General features: G+C 42.5%; 1 protein-coding gene across 1 annotated transcript in view; it reads left to right on the forward strand.

Moving 5' to 3' along the window:
- The window catches only part of WDR70 (WD repeat domain 70), a 455,634-nt gene that overhangs the window by 266,662 nt on the left and 173,742 nt on the right, over positions 1–15,230 (forward strand). The window lies entirely within an intron of this gene.

Raw genomic sequence — 15,230 nt, forward strand, 5'->3', positions numbered from 1 at the left:
GCCAGCAACAATAGATCCCCCAGAAACAATATATCCCCTTAGCAACAGTAGACCCCATCCCAACAACAGTAGATCCCCCCCGCAACAATAGATCCCTCAGACATTATACCCCTCAGCAACAATTGACCCCCAACAGCAACAACAAATCATTCAGCAGCAAGCAACAATAGACTTCTCCCTCAACGGTAGATCCCTACCAGCAACAATTGACCCCTCAGCAACATAAGGCGCCCCCTAGTAACAATAGATAGCCGCCAGTTACAATAGATCACCCAGCAAGCCAGAATCATTGACTCTCCAGTACCCCTTGCCCTTACATATATTTAGTGCTGGAGGTGCCGGAACTGCTTTCCCACTGAAAAAAAGCCCTGGATTTAGATGACACTTGCCACCATTTCTGGTCTGAAAAAGAACTTTACAATCTTTTACCACTGTATGGCATGTGGGGGTACCACAAAAATACTTGCCTTTGCTTGGGCTTATCCACTAAGGTTAGGTGTCATATACCGTATTTAATATAAACGACTCAACATACATTTCTCACTAGCGTTTTGTAAACTAAAATATGATTGGTCCTTTTGGTTACTGCCCTTTCCTGTTTGCTATATCATTAGTCGTTCTACTCTTATATTGACAATTTGACTTGTATATGAGTACAATTTGAATATGCGTAGCTTTCTGTTTGAGGACAGTGACATTCTATTTTTCAGATATTTGTTTATTTTGACACCTTTCTTCCTGCTCCGTGTGTAAATCTTGCTTTGTTGACTTCAGCCTGAAGGCAATGCCATGTAATTGCTTTTCTGAGGTTAACGCGATTTGACAGGGCGGTCACAGGTGTATTCAAAGTTCATTCACGTCCAACAAGGTAATTTCTTATTTCAGACACTCTTCCACTTTCGCCCTTTCACTTTCTGCTCAGATTTGTCTGTTTACCTCAACCTCATAATGGAGCCATGTCTGTAAGGGGATCCATAATAGGCTTTTTTAAAGGTTTTTGTTTTTGTTTTTAATCGGTTTTTACTGTTTTATCGTTTTTTCTTTTACGTGTAAAATCTTTATTGTACAGACAAACATTTAATACAGGGTGCTTACATAATACACAAATTACAGCATATACTGGGTTTTCTAAAATGAAACCCCAGCAATAGCTGTGTACTTTGTTCCTGTAGAGTTAAAATCCAGATAGGCACCATCTGGGGAGAAGGAAGGGGTATTACTTCTTGGACTCATTCAGCTGGATGTGTAATCCTGGTATTTATACCTGGTGATAACACAGGCTATTCACAGATGTAAAAAAAAACTGCTGCTTGGGTAGCTCTGTTGCCTCACATTAGCCAATTGTTGATGGTAAATATGCAGGTTGCATATGAAAACTTAGGGTGGCTAAAACTTTTGCAATTTTCTTTCCTTCGAACACGGGTTGGAATCCCTCCCTCTGTGCTATTGTATTCTGACAGCAGGAGGTTTCCTCACTTTGAGAATACATTGATCAGTATTGCTGGCTATAGCCACCAGCAGTGATCGTACAAAAAAAAAACCCCAACACGCTGGTTGTACTGAAGTCGATTTGATAGATTGCTAATTCTGAGCCTTTGATAGTTGCTGCCTGGTGGATTTCTGATGGATTGAGTTCCAAATGTTACCAGTTTCTCTCCCAAGAGACATTGTCAGCTGATCCTTCCTCTGGAATAGTCAGGCAGGCTGTGTTTGTGCACCCATTTGCTGTTGTTTCTCAGAGTATAACTTTGGTACCATCTCTTCTCTTTGGCATAATAATGCAAGGTCAGGTGATACAAGCATGGACACTTATATAAAAAAAAAAAAAAACAGTATGACAGCTTAGTCAGGCCTATACGTTTGTTTACCTGCCATTAAACATCTATAGCAGGGGTCTCCAAACTTTCTAAACAAAGGGCCAGATTGCTGTCCTTTAGACTTTAGGGGAGCTGAACTGTGCCCTGTCAGAGTAGAAAATGCTTTGGTGTAAGCAATGTACAGGCTTGGTTGTCAGTGGGAGTAAGAAAATAATTATATACTGTGGAAGCAGGAATAGTGCCGCATCATTGGTATTGGTGGGCAGAATATTGGCAAGTGTTGATATCAGTTGGAGGAATAGTGTCACATCACATCATTGGTGTCATTGGGAGTAAAAGGGTAGCAAGGGCTAGATAAAAGCTAGCAAAGGACTGCATCTGGCTTGTGGGCTGCAGTTTGGAGATCACTGATCCATAGCTAGTATTATGCCCCGTACACACGGTCGGATTTTCCGACGTAAAATGTTCAATGGGAGCCTTTTGTTGGAGATTCTGACCGTGTGTAGGCTCCATCGGACAGTTTCCATCGGAATTTCGATCGCACAAAATTTGACATCTGGTTCTCAAATTTTCCCACAACAAAATCAGTTTGCGTAAATTCCGATCGTGTGTACACATTTCCGACGCACAAAGTGCCACACATGCTCGGAATCAAGCAGAAGAGCCGCACTGGCTATTGATCTTCATTTTTCTCGGCTCGTCGTACGTGTTGTACGTCACCGTATTCTTGACGTTCGGAATTTCCGACCAACTTTGTGTGACTGTATGTATGCAAGACAAGTTTGAGCCAACATCTGTCAGAAAAAAAAACATGGATTTTGTTGTCGGAATGTGCGATCGTGTGTACGCGGCATAAGGCTTGATTCACACCTGCAGGTGCAACCAAGCGTGGGTGCGTTTCCACATGTTCCCAAGCCTCGTATGCTGGGCAGCCCATTCATTTCAATTGGAGAAATGAGAGAAAAGAAGAGAAATACAGGAAAGAAGTCCGACTCTTTTCCAAAAAGACCACAGTTTGTTGCCTACGATTGCAGATTTATGTGGATGCCATTAACAATTGCATTGCCACTCCTCTGCTAAAAGGTAGCATGTTTCTTTGCATATCAGTAAAGCAAGCAATTTTGCACATGTTCCTGACTAAGGATGAGCTCCGGCGTGTTCGCATGGCGCACGTGCCGAGCCCGCCAGGAAGTCGGCACGGCGCAGCGCTAATCACAGGCAGGGAGACATTTCCCGATCTCTGCAGCCGCACATCGGGAAATGTCTCACTGCTTGTGATTAGCGCTGCCCCGTGCCGACTTCCTGGCGGGCTCGGCACGTGCGCCATGCGAACACGCCGGAGCTCATCCCTATTCCTGACACACGAAGATCTGAACCTAGCCTATGCTTAGTCTGCATGTCTACGACAGAATTTACATTTGTTTTCTTTCGTGACCCTCATGTAATTTTCTTTCTAATGGGCTTTCTTTTCCCTTGGATATTTAGCTAAGTTCAATCCCATGAACATACAGTTCTTTCCCAAATGTTTTCTCTCAGAAATAAAATCACATTTATATTTTTAAGATTTTTTTTTTGTCCCTTCCTGTAAATGTGCAGATCCTTCCATTTATATTAGCCATCGTTACCCAGCACCATTAATGACCTCTCTTACACTTGTCACGGCCGTCTGGTGTTTTTCTCCCACAATCATAAACGCGCTCTGTCCATATTCCATTTTTATTGTCTTAATCCGCAGTGTTCTTGGAAAGGTCTCCTAAAAACATGTTGTTAATGTCTAAGGAAGTCGAAAGACGCACATAGGTTCAGCGAGTAATCACATCCTCGATCGGCTTGAGAAATGTTCACAGATCGAGTCCAGTTCAAATAGTGGAGGGGCTTTCTTCCCCCTGCCACTAAGAAAAAGGCTATTGTATGCAGTCTGCTATTTCTCACTTGCACTTCTGTTGCTGGAAATACATATATTTTTTTGTTCTCTTGTCATGAAACAGGTGATGTATTAAAGCACGCAGTTTTTTTTTTTGTTTTTTTTGCCACAATTTATCTCAACACCCCCTAAGTACTGTTTTTTTCCCCCTCTTTTTCCAGTCTCGTGCGTATGATTCATTAACATATTTCTGGTTCTTGCTTGCGTATTGTGTCTGTTTTCAAAGAGGCAGCAAAAATATGAGGGAACTTTGGGGTTTTGATTTTGTGGAAAATGAAATGTTCCAGAATCAGATTGGAGAGGGTTTTGGCATGTGTCCCGTACCTAGCGTCTACTTCATCCTGTAATTTACAAGAAATAATATCTTTTGTGTTTTGTTTTGTTAAGTCATCCATAAATCACCAATAAACTTGTTTAAGGATAACATGAAATTATTTAAAGATAAATGATCAAAGGAAAAAAAAAAAAACTATTTTACCTGTTTGTTCTCTGCACTGTATGTGTATTTTCTGTCTTAATGGGGGGGGGGGGGAGGGCGGAGAGTGAGTCCATTAAAGCTAACCTCTAGGCAAATATTAGAACATTAAGTAGAACTAAAATACACTATATTGTCAAAGGTATTGGGATACCTTTACACGAACATGAACTTTAATGGTATCCCAGTCTTATTGGGCGTACACACGGTCGGACTTTGTTCGGACATTCTGACAACAAAATCCTAGGATTTTTTTCCGACGGATGTTGGCTCAAACTTGTTTTGCCTACACACGGTCGCACAAAGTTGTCGGAATTTCCGATCGCCAACCACGCGGTCACGTACACCACGTACGACGAGACTAGAAAAGGCCGGTTCAGAACCAAGCGCGCCACCCTTTGGGCTCCTTTTGCTAATCTCGTGTTAGTAAAAGTTTGGTGAGAGACATTTCGCGCTTTTTCAGACTCGTGGCTTTCAGATCGTTTTCTGCCGTTCAGTTTGTGCTTGTGTATCTGCTCTTCAGTCCGTGCAGCAAGTTCCGCGTGACTTTAGGTAGTCATTGTATTCTTGTTCGTTCGTTACTGTTTTTCAGGTCGCTCTTCACAGGCCTTGCTGTTCTTCAGTGCGTTCTGTTACTTCGTTCTGACCAGCCGACCGTTTTCTAGCCATGTTTCGTATGCATACTCCTCGTAGAGTTCGTGCTGTGCGGGGGCTTGGTGTTGGGGTCCTGACCTTGACACAAGTCCAGTCCATGAACAGGGTGGGGAGGAGTTCATGGACCAAGAATTGGTTGCTTCAGCGTGACCAGTTCTCTCATATGCCTTTGCTCCGTGAAATCTGTGAGAATAATCCTGATGATTTCAGGAACTTTCTCAGGATGACGGACCCCGTGTTTCACCGTTTGTTGGCTTCGCTGACCCCCTATATCAGCAGGCAGGATACCTGCATGAGGCAAGACATCACTCCGGAGCAGAGATTGGTCGCTACCTTGCGGTATTTGGCCACAGGGAGAAGCCTGCAGGACTTGAAGTTCTCGACAGGCATCTCCCCCCAGGCTCTGGGTATCATCATCCCAGAGACCTGTTCTGCCATCATACAGGTCCTGCAGAAGGAGTATATGAAGGTAAGATTTTTATCCTTTAATATCACATTTTATTGTATTGAATGTTTGATAATATCTTGTATTTCTTTCCTCATTCCCTAATTACCATGATTGTAATATGCTGTGAATGTCCCCTTTGTCCTCATGCATGCTGGATTTTTATGTAATTATTATTTTATGTCCTTCATACATATTTGCCCTTCACTAACCTCCCCAGCATGGTGTCTCCTGCCCTATATTCACCTCATGTAGTCACTTAACAATGTATTTTATCAGCTCCATAGTAGTGCTTTACCCCAAACACCCCCTAAAATGTTTGGAAATGTTATTTTAGCTTTAAATTCAGGCAGAGTGCCAGAGGCTTTTTTTTGTGGTGTCCCCAAATCATTTTTAGTAACCCTCCCTCCCCCAACTGCTAAGTCAGCTGATCCCAATTCTCTATCCTCAATCATTTATCTGCTGACTTTGCCAAACCCATACACACTATACCCACCTCTTTACTGGTCAGATTTATGGATGAATTCCCCAAAGCATGTAGTGCAAGGGCCTGCCTGTATACTTTCCAATGGTACTGTTTAAAGTTTTTGTATCCTATTATTATCTTGATAGGTAATAGCAGAATGTCCAAATGTCCTCAAATGTGTACAGTGTGTATTTATATCTTTGTATTAGGACACTTCTTACCTGTCCAGCGGTCTGCCAATAGTGTAACTAAGGAGGGGCTGTTCCAAGTAATACCTATTATTTAGGCATTCATCTCTCAATGAAGTGAAGAGGGTTACCTGTCCAAGATTTCCACACACCCCCTATAATGTTAGAAATGGCCCATGAGAGGGGGGGGGGAGGGGGAATATGATAGGTGTACCTTATGCTTTTGTGTTGTTAAATTCCCCTTAATAAATGCTATCTGGAGGTTGCCCCATAATGTATGTGTATAATCTGCCTGCCATGTTTCAGAGTAAAAATAGTAATGTTTATTGTTTTTTCCTCAACAGTTTCCTTCCACGCCACAGGAATGGCAGACTGTGGCCTCCCACTTTGCCGAGCGGTGGGACTTTCCTAACTGCAGAGGGGCAATTGATGGGAAACACGTCCACATCGTCCCACCACCCAACTCGGGGTCGTACTATTATAATTACAAGGGGTTTAATAGTATAGTGATGTTGGCGGTGGTGTCGGCTAATTACGACTTCTTGTATGTGGACGTGGGGAAGAATGGCCGGATGTCCGATGGTGGAGTCATCGCCCAGACGGAGTTTTACAGGCGTCTCCAGAATGGCAGCTTGGACTTGCCAGCTCCAGAGGACAATGTGGAAGGACTCCCATTTGTGTTCGTTGCTGATGAAGCATTTGCGCTGGGGGACCACCTGATGCGGCCATTCCCAATGAGGACCCTTACCCCGGACCAAAGGGTTTTTAATTACCGGCTGGCCAGAGCCCGAAGAGTGGTGGAGAACACATTTGGAATCCTGGCCAGCCGGTTCCGCCTATTTCTGACACCTATCCATATGACGGAGTATAAACTGAACCATATAATACTTGCGTGCTGTGTTCTCCATAACTTTTTACGGAAACATTCGGCCAACTATGCTGGCTCAGTTGGGCCTGAGGCCGGAATCCTACATCAAACCACACTGACGGCGCTTGAAAGTGGCCGTCCTGGCTTGCCCTCCCTGAGTGCCCGTGATGTCCGGTTACGCTACCTGGAGTACTTTGCGGGTAGGGGGGCTATCAATATGCCAGACAATATGTGAAGCCTTTTTATAATTAAAAAAAAAATTCTTTGTGGACATTTACTGCTTGTGTTTGTTTTAGCTGACCCTGACATAAATCTTTTGAGTGCAGAAAATGTCGTGATTGGGTAACCTTATACAAAGCACTGTTGGCTGGTATTTCCTAAATGCAAAAACACATTTCACTACAAGTGCACTTGCAACTGCACTTGCAACTGCACTGAAACTGCACTTGTAGTGCAAAGAGGATTTGCCCTTAGGAAATAACCCCCATTTTTTCATAAAACAGCTATTACATCACCCCAAAAGTGTTGTAGTGTTGAGACAATAATCCACACATTCTTGAGTAAGCCACTTTTTTATACCTGCACAATCACATGTGCATTTACCAAAGGTTTTTAAAACAAACCAACATGTTTGCTGTATAACAATTTTTGCAGTAGCATTAGCAAAATTCGAAATGTCCATTTCAGATAAAACAGGCCTGTGTAAAACCAACAAGAAAGCCAAAAAACTTGAACTTACAAAGTTCACATTTGGTAAAACCTGAAGGCTATATCAGACATCAGTATTTAGGAACTGGGTTTGATATAGCGTTCAGATGGGGGGAAATCACCCCTGGAAAAGCCAAATTTGGAAGATGCACACCAATTTACGAATGTCAACATGTGCTATCTGCCATCAGGGGGGATCAAGGGACGTGTTTTGGGGGAGCAAGCCCTTCCTCAACGCGACTTTATAATTGAGGAAGGGGTTGCACCCCCAAAACGCGTCCATTGATCTCCCGTGATGGCAGATAGCACATGTTGGCACACTGTGTGCATCCTCCAAATTTGGCTTTTCAAAACATTGCAAAAAAATTTAAAAGATTGGACCACAATCCAAAAAGTGATTTTGTGGGGTTTTAAATTCGCCCCAAAACATCAATGATGTTATTATTTTTTTTAATAACATCATTGATTTTTTGCTGGCTGTTTTGCAGTTCAGCATTACACCCCATGATCTCCCCGATCAGGATCTGGGCACTTTCTGATGTGAAACGTTCTCTATCCCTCACATCACGATCACCTAAAAAGAGAGAAAGGAAAAAAAAAACAGGTCTCAAAAATCTGCCACCATCCATCTCTTTTACCTGAGCCTGTGGTCGCAGACACTCACCTGTTGTGGTGCCAATCTCCACCACATCTTCTTCTTCCTCCTGCTCTTCTTCATTTGGGGGTATTTCACCTTCTTCCATAGGTGGGGGGTCTGTGGTCTCCTCGGATGAGGGGTGTCCTCCGAGTCTTTTCTCCCCTATGTAAAACAAAAATGGTATAATTAGCACACAGATATTTGATGGCAGAACTAGAAATAGGAAACATTGCTTGGAAGTGTGGTACAATTGTCTATTTTAGCCGAGTTCCAAGATGTATTTTTTTTATTGCCCTTTGTCAAGCTGCAATACTTTACCTGTTTGGTACAAGCTTCACAGATGTAGCCCCCACTATAGTATACACTGGAGCACCTGTGTGGCCCCCCTAATAAAAATGGTGTTCTGGGGTCCCACGCTAGTGCTCCAGTGTCCAGATGTGAAAACAGCTGCTCAGTGTCCTCTCCTTACCCAGAATCTAGTTGGCATTTCATTCTAGTAACAAACCCATCTACACAAACAAATATTTGGCATCCAAGTAGGCCCAAAAAAAATGTGGGAAAATGCATATGGCCTAAACAATGGTGTTTTAGAGGCCGAAAGAAAAATGTTTGATACGAACGAATAATGGGCCCATGAACATTAAAGTTGCCCTTTTAAATGTTACAATTAATAAAAGCATATGTAGCAGCACGAACGCAATAAAGACAGAAAGAATAGGAACACAGCACAACTACTTACTTTTTTGCAGCACTCTCCGGATCTTTCGGTACTGCTCTAGCTTTCTTAACTTCAGGTCCGACCACCACTTCCTGAGCTGATCTTTCCATCTTCGTACCCCGAAATTCCTGTGAAGGCTTTTGATCACTTTCGCCATGATCTTGGCCTTTCTGATGTTGGGGTTGGGGTAAGGCCCATACTTCCCGTCATAGTCGGACTTCCTCATGATGTTGACCATCTCCAACATCTCCCCAAAGGACATATTTGTGGCCTTAAAACGTCTCCTTCTGGATCGGGACAAGTCCGGATCCGGGCTTTCCTCTTCCTCGTTGCTATAATTAGCACACACCTGCTCTAACTCCGCCATCATGCTCTTCACCCACTGCGCCGAACGAAAAGGGGCGGGGAATAGACTAGAAAGAACGTCAGGGGCGGGCGGAGTTACACGCATGCGCAGTGTGTATAAAGCGTAACACGCGTGCGTATTACGTACGATCTGTGAGCGGAGGAAGGAGCATTGGACGCGCCGATCATAAGAACGAAGGTAAGAGACAAACTTGTGCCTATACTGCTTCTAGATTGAGGCCTCTATTGTAACAAGATTAGGAGAGTTTTGTCTGACATTAGGCTTTGTCTTGTGTTGTGTCTTGCAGTGAACATGGATATGCTACTCAAAGATAATGACTTCATGTCAGTATTCCTAGAGATGCTAAGGGAGCTGCCCTGTCTGTGGGAGATTAAACACCCTCATTTCAAGAACCAAGCAAAGAGGAAGGCAGCACTGGAGCAATTGTGTGAAATTGTGAAGCAGGTGATCCCCACGGCAGACATCACCTATTTAAAGATATTAATTGGTTGCCTGAGGAGTACATATCTAAGGGAGCGCAAGAAAGTCCTGGATTCACAGAGATCCGGAGCAGCAGATGACATCTATGTCCCCAGGATGTTGTACTACGACAGGCTGCATTTTCTGGCAGGCCAGACTGAACCCAGGCCATCCCTCTCCAGTCTTCCTTCCACGCTTCCTTCCCCCCTGGCTGAGGCTTCTGACGCCCAACCTGGGCCTTCCAGGCCACATGTGGAGGAGCCCAGATTGAGCCAGGTATAGCATTCCTCTAAATATTTCTGCTTGTCCAATCAATGATGTTAACTAGATGTTAGTTGGAAGTACTAATTTAGGATTGTGATTGATGATGCAAAACATTACAACCATGTCCCTTTTTCATACACAGGGAAGTCTCAGCCAGGAGGTGGCCGGGCCGAGCCGGCTGGCTGATCTGCAGGTCCCTCCATCCCCCCGAAAGGAGAAAGTGGCAGTAGGAGGAGTGCCCTAGAGGAGGCTGCTATAGGATTCTTTTGGAGGGCTACAGAGGTCCTGGGAGCACCCCACACCATGGAGGAGAACATTGCTGCCTTCATTGCATATAAAATGCAGAGGATGAAGGAGGGCCAACAAGCCATGTGTGAGGCCCTCATATTGGAGGCTCTTGAGAAAGGTTTGAGGGGCCAAATTACACCTCAGACACACTTTTGTGATGGTCCTCCTCCTCCTCCTGCAGGTCCTCCTCCTCCAGGTCCCCCCAGTCCTCCTCCAGGTCCTCCCAGTCCTCCTCCTCCAGGTCCTACTCCTCCTCCTGCCACATCTCCAACTGCACAGCCACAGCCGGGAATGAAGCATGAAAGGAAGACCAGACATTGATTGCCCTGGGTTCAGTCTGGTCGGCCAAAAAATGCAGCCTCTTGTGGTACCACAGCCTGGGGACACACATGTCATCTGCTGCTATCCGGATCTCTGCGAATTCTGGACCAGACTGCCCTCCCTTACATATGGACTCCTCAGGCCACCAATTTTGATGTTCAAGAATTGATGTCTGCCGTGGGGGTCCCAGGCTTCGCTAATTTCTCCTGTTGATCCAGTGTTGCCTTCCTCTTTGTTTGGTTCTGAGCCCTTAATAAAGGATTTTTGTTTTGAATTATACTCTCCTATGTGTTTTACTTCAAAAAGGACAGTTGGTTTGTGAGGATTCAGGTACATTTCAAATATACAATGTGAAATGAACAAGGGACACCAACACCAAACAATCTCCTGGAGATTAAATAATACAAGATATCAATGGTGTTGGGGTAACTTGACACACAAAACACACACAAAAATAAATTAAAAATAACATTGAACAAAGATCAGCCTTGGAAAAAATCCAAACATTAAAGAAAAAAAAAAGCTGAAAATCCAAAAAAAAAAAAAAAAAAAATTAATATCAAACTGTCAGATGTGACAACTAATAACAATATATTCAGGGAATCCCACTAAAAAAAAACAAATAAAAGTTTGTGAGAAGTGTGTGTGAATATGAGCAGCAAAACTACTTAACTCTTGTCACATTATAAAGAAGAAGAGAGTGCGCTGTAATAAACCATTTTTAACATTGCAGCGTGACGAAAGTGCTGTATCCATTGCGAACGCTAAGTTTACCAGAATGAGCTGTCCCGTCTCGGAATTTCTTCTGAGCATGCGTGGCACTTTGTGCGTCGGAACAGGCCACACACGGTCGGAATTGACGCAATCGGATTTTGTTGTCAGAAAATTTTATCTCCTGCTGTCCAACTTTGTGTGTCGGAAAATCCGATGGAAAATGTCCGATGGAGCCAACACACGGTCGGAATTTCCGACAACACGCTCTGATCGGACATTTTCCATCGGAAAATCCGACCGTGTGTACGGGGCATTAGTCTGTAGTGTTCAGTATTGAATTGCCCCATCCTTTGCAGCTATAACAGCTTCAACTCTTTTGGGAAGGCTGTCCACAAGGTTTAGGAGTGTGTCTATGGGAATGTTTGACCATTCTTCCAGAAGTGCATTTGTGAGGTCAGGCACTGATGTTGAAGAGAAGGCCTGGCTTGCAGTCTCCGCTTGAATTCATCCCAAAGGTGTTCTACCAGGTTAAGGTCAGGACTCTGTGCAAGCCAGTCAAGTTCCTCCACCTCATACTCGCTCATCCATGTCTTTATGGACCTTGCTTTGTGCACTGGTGCACAGTCATGTTGGAACAGGAAGGGGCCCTCCCCAAACTGTTCTCACAAGGTTGGGAGTATGAAATTGTCCAAAATGTCTTGGTATGCTGAAGCCTTAAAAGTTCCCTTCACTGGAACTAAGGGGCTGAGCCCAACCCCTGAAAAACAACCCCACACCATAATCCCCCCTCCACCAAATGATTTGGACCAGTGCACAAAGCAAGGTCCATAAAGACATGGATGAGCGAGTTTGGTGTGGAGGAACTTGACTGGCCTGCATAGAGTCCTGACTTCAACCTGATCGAACACCTTTGGGTGAATTAGAGCGGAGACTGTGACAGGCCAACATCAGTGCCTGACCTCACAAATGCGCTTCTGGAAAAATGATTCCCATAGATACACTCCTAAATTTTGTGGGCAGCCTTCCCAGAAGAGTTGAAGCTGTTATAGCTGCAAAGGGTGGGCCAACTTAATACTGAACCCTACGAACTAACACTGGGATACCATTAAAGTTCATGTGTGTGTAAAGGCAGGCATCCCAATACCTTTGACAATATAGTTGGCCTTACCTATTTTTAATCCTTCATACAGCTAGCATTAGTAAATAGATATATTCACTTGTTTTAACTCCTTGACCTCCGGAAGATTTACCTCCTTCATGACCAGGCCATTTTTTGCAATACGACGCTATGTTAGTTTAACTGAAAAATCGCACGGTTGTGCAACTCTGTACCCAAATAAAATTTTTAATTTTTTTTCCCACAAATAGAGATTTCTTTTAGTGGTATTTGATCACCTCTAGATTTTTTTTATTTTTTTGCGCTATAAGCAAAAAAAGACCGACAAGTTTGAAAAAAATATATACTTTTTTTTACTTTTTGCTATAAAACAAATTGCATAAAAAAAAAAAAGTCAACTTTCTTCATAAATTTAGACCAATATGTATTCTGTTACATGTTTTTGGTAAAAAATAATCCCACTGAGCGTATATTGATCAGTTTACACGAACGTTATAACGTCTACAAACTATAGTATATATTTATGGATAATTTTTTTATATATAAACTAGTAATAGTGGCAATGGACATTCTGACACTTTTGCCTAGATTAGAACCAGTGACACTAATACAATTATCAGTGCTAAAAATATGCACTGCCACTGTACTAATGACACTGGCTGGGAAGGGGTTAACTGTGCCTAGCCAGTGTTTTTGTGAACACAGCGTTCTGCTTTCACTAGGGGAAGATATCAAATCTAGTCCCTGCTTCACAGAGACACAGAATACATGCCTTCCTCCTGTCAGAACTGAGATATGCCTTGTTTGCGTATCTCGGTTCTCTGTATTTTACTGACGATCAGCGGGTGTCGAAGGACATGGAGTGCCCGGCACCCGCAGATTAGCTTCTGCTTTGAATTATCACAACAGAAGCGTGTGTATATATATATATATATCTATATATCTATAGATATATAGATATATATATATATCTATATATCTATCTATAGATATATAGATATATAGATATCTATAGATAGATAGATATATATATATATATATATATATATATATATATATATATATATATATATAATCTGTAGCATAAAACTGCTATAGGGCAGACAGCAACTGGTTAAACCTCCCCTCTTCTTTTTTTTTTTTTTTTACATTTCTTCAGTTGTTTCCTGGTTCCTGGCCTAGGCCAAAATGATGTTATACATCCCAAGAGTCTTTACGAGCATTTTTTTTATTGCTACATAAATGCTACATGAATCATCTGCCCTTATTCAAGATGGCTGCCAATAGAAATGCTAGGGGATGTTTTTCAAAGTGATTTCTCAACATAAAGCGTGGAAACATGGATGAATGGAAGAGTTTGCTTTGAATATTAAAAATAAATCAAACAGAGATTCCCGACACCAATCCCCCCCCACCACCACCATGCTCTGTGATTCTTTCTCCCAGCCCCTACAAGACACAGAGGTGTTATCGTGGCTGTCAGAAGGAACCACATTACTCAACAGAGGAGGCAACAGACATCTGACACAAGTATATCCAATGAAAAAGACAGTAAACAACGCCATGAGCCATATTAACCATTTTTCCTTTGTAGAGAAGCCTTTTTAAATGTTGCTTTTTATTTATTTATGTGTTGTTATTTTTAAATGCAATTTGTAAGTATTTGTATTGCTTTCCTATGATGCTTTGCACATCAGCACTCTGGGAGTGTGGGATGTGCAGTGGGAAAAGCAAATTGAATTCTGGGATGCATCAATAACAGAGTTACCAGCAGGAGGAAGGAGGTCCTGATTCCCCTATATACAGTAAATCTTTAGTAAGATCTCATTTAGAAAACTGTGTTCAGTTCTGAAGACCTCACTAAGGCTTCATTTAGACATGCGTTTGGGATGGAGGCAAAAATGTGTGGTTGAGCTGTTGTTTACCACTATGATCTCTGTGATTGGTCACAGTGAACACATGGTATAGGGACAATCACAGTAGCCCTGTACCATGTGATCACTGTAGCCAATCAGTTATTACAGTAGTACTCACCATGCCTGTTACTAAATACCATGGACTTTCTACCTTCCAAATGGGGGTTGTTTGGGGGTATTTACTGTCCTGGAATTTTTTTAATTAAATTGGCAGTTAGTACATCAGGATTGATCAATTTTCAAATATATATACCATAGATTATAGACTGTATAACTTTCAAACAGACTAAATAATATACACCGATATGGTTAATTTTTCACCAAAGAAATAGCAGAGTGCATTTTGGCCTAAATCTATGAAGGGAGATGATTTATTTGCAAATGTTTTTTTTTTTTTTTTTTCAACATTTTAAGTCTTCTTTCATTTATATAGCAAAAATAAATAAATAGAAAGCCCCGTGGTGATTAAATTCAACCAAAAGAAAGCTCTATCTGTCTCAAAACAATGATTAAAAATGTCATTTGAGTACAGTGTTGCACAACTGAGTAATTGTCATTAAAAATGTGACAGTCCCCAAAAGCTGAAAAATAGCCTGGGCAGAAAGTAGGTGAAATTGTCTGGATTTGAGGTGGTTAAAGCTGACTATAGATGGATCAAAATTCAGCTAGTTCAGCAAGGACACCTACCGTATGGCCATTCCAGTTCATGAAAAAACGTTGTTGTTCGATCAATTGGCTGCAGTGCTGATCAGTGTATTCTGACAGTGGAGGAGTCCTGCTGTCACAATACAATGGTACAGTGAGGCGTGTTCTCCCATCCACTTGACTTTTGTGGATAAGGGAATCCATTCAGTTTTTTTGATCAGCCAGCAGGCTGATTGAAA

This window comes from Aquarana catesbeiana, linkage group LG01 (assembly GCF_042186555.1).
Source record: "Aquarana catesbeiana isolate 2022-GZ linkage group LG01, ASM4218655v1, whole genome shotgun sequence".
NCBI lineage: Eukaryota > Metazoa > Chordata > Amphibia > Anura > Ranidae > Aquarana > Aquarana catesbeiana.